Here is a 2,501-nt window from a genome sequence, read left to right as displayed (position 1 = left end):
CCCCCCCACCCAGCACCAGCTTCTCATACATTCAGTAGCGCCTCCAGGGAAGTGTCCCCCTCCCCCCACCCAGGAGTTCCCAGGGCAGGAATTACTGTCCCTATGGACGGTGTCTGTCACACGCCCTGCCCTCTCCCAGCCCTGTAGACCCGCCACCAGGAGAAGGCATAGGGGCTCCTCCACCCCCACCCTCCCCAAGTCTGAGCAGGGAGGAGGCTGGATGAGGTATGTGTGTTATGAGTGATAGAACGGGGAATACTGAGATGGAGAGGCGATGGTGGGGGTGGGGTAGTGGTCATGGCTCTGGCACCCCCTTGTCCTGGCCTGGACCCCTCATTCTATTCTCAGCAGCCCCTCCTCCCACCAATACTGCACCTGCTGCCCCACCCTGCCTGCCCTAGTGCCCTGGGCCAATACTGGGGGAGGCAATGCTAAGCACCCACGTCAAGGCCATCCCCCTCATTAGCACCAATGGCCCCCAGGAGAGGGCCCTGTCCCCCACTTCCAAAGCAGGGGCTGGGACAGCTGCCTCTCTAGAGCAGGTTTGTGGCACTCCTGAGTCCCCCCCCCCCCAGCTCCTCCCCCACCACATGTACTCGCTCACACATTCACACAGAGAAATGCACACATTCACCCCACATCACAGAGTGAGGGGGAGGGGTCAGGGGAGGAGTGGGGGATCACAGCTCTCATGATTGGGGCGGGGTCTGGGGATTCCCAAGTGCCTGTAAGAGGCCACGCCTCTTCAAGGCCTTTTCTCCACCATGTCCATGGCTGAGAATGGGGAATGAGGGGGAGAGGTGGGGCTGGAGGGACGGGGGAGACAGCAGACAGGTCAGGAATTCCACTGGGCCCCAGGGGTAGGAAGAGGGTACAAGAGGGCTTGCCTATAGGACAGGAGGAATACAGGAACCAGAGCCCCAGGAGAGAGAGAGAGAGGGAGAGACAACGACAGCATGTGCAGCCCACGTGCCCAAGGGGGCGGGGCAGGCACATGCACAGGTGACAGCACAGGTGACAGCGGATGCTCTTCTAGGCCCTCCCCTCTGCCCAAAACCTGAACAGCAGGGGAAGGACATGCCCTGATGGGCAGCATAGCATTGCCTTTGTGTGTGTGTGTGCATGTGTGTGCGTGTGTGTGTGTGTGTGTGTGTGTGTGTGTGTGTGTGTAGGGGGCTGTGGCAGGCTGAGGGTCAGGGTGGGGTGGCAGGTTCCCCACAGCTTAAGACATTTTTGCCCCAGTAGTGCAAAGCGCAGGAAGCCCTGGCACCCCTCCCCCCTGCCCCATTCCCCATGGCTTCCGGGGGCATCTATGTCCACCCATCCATCCCTGCCGACATGCAGCCCTGAGCCCAGGGCCCTCTGGTCTGCTCTGCCCCTCCCCACCCTCCCCTTGCCCCCCCCCGCCCCCCACGGGAGAGCTACCTCCTCGTCCCTCTCCCCTGCGGAGTGGGCGAGAGCCAAGGGGAGGAGGAGGGTAACTGACCCAAATGCAGACCAACAGAGCACTCCTCACCACGAAGGTGGGAGGTGGCTCAAGCCAAAGTCCCTGAATTAGAGAAAAGAGGAGGGGAAATGGGTCCCGGGCGGGGCGGAGGGGCGGGCTGGCCTAAAGAGCTTCAAAGAAAAAAGGAGGAGCACCAACCGCCCCCTCCCCAGGGGCCCCAACGAAGTGCTAGTAATCTAAGCATCCCATCCCTAGGTGCCTGCCCACCCGGAGTCTGGGTTCGTGCGTAGAAGCGGGAGTAGGGACGGAGGAGGGCAGAGGTTAGGGAGAGCCCAGAAGACACGTGGGAAACAGAGTCCTCAGGGGGCGGAGGCCCTGGGAGAAGCCCCGAGCGCACACACCCTCCTCGCCCTAGTGCAGAGCATCTGGATGGGAGCTAGTACAGCAGGATGTGAGGAGGGTGGGAGCTTGAGCCACGGTTTTTCCTGTGTGGGTGCCAAGGTGCAGAAGGAGTGGGGGGGGGGGATGGACGGACAGGGAGAGGCCCCTGGGGCTGGGCACTTGAAAGGGGAGCTGTGTGGGCAGCAGGGCAGGCTGGTGAGGGGCCAGCTGGCATCCAGCGTGAGAGGTAGATGGAACTCAGCGGGCACGAGTGGCAGAGAGCAGAGGAAGTACTGGGATAGGGGTGCCAAAGGGGCACAGGGAGGGGCAAGGCAAGGGGTGGGTGGCCAGGACCCTGTTGTGTTAACTCACAGCTCTGATCGGCAGCCCTACCTTTAGGGACCTTGTGTGGGGGGCAGTTCTCTGATTTGGGGGGAGGAGGGGTAGTTCTCAAAGTGCATGGGGGTGGTAGGGGGGTCCTCCCCTCTGGCCAGTCTCAGTTAATAACTTAATATTCTCTCTCTCTCTCTAGCAATCGTTCGCTCTCTCTCTCTTTTTCTTTTTCTCTCTGTCTAGTTTTTCTTCATTTATCTTCTCCCCTTGCCTGGTTTCCAAAGTGCAGTTAGAATGACTATAATTTTTAACCTCCGGGGAGGAGCCAAGCCAAGCCCTT

The sequence above is a fragment of the Myotis lucifugus genome, unplaced genomic scaffold, assembly GCF_000147115.1.
Source record: "Myotis lucifugus unplaced genomic scaffold, Myoluc2.0 scaffold_329, whole genome shotgun sequence".
NCBI classification, from domain to species: Eukaryota; Metazoa; Chordata; class Mammalia; order Chiroptera; family Vespertilionidae; genus Myotis; species Myotis lucifugus.
This window is presented reverse-complemented; position numbering follows the sequence as displayed.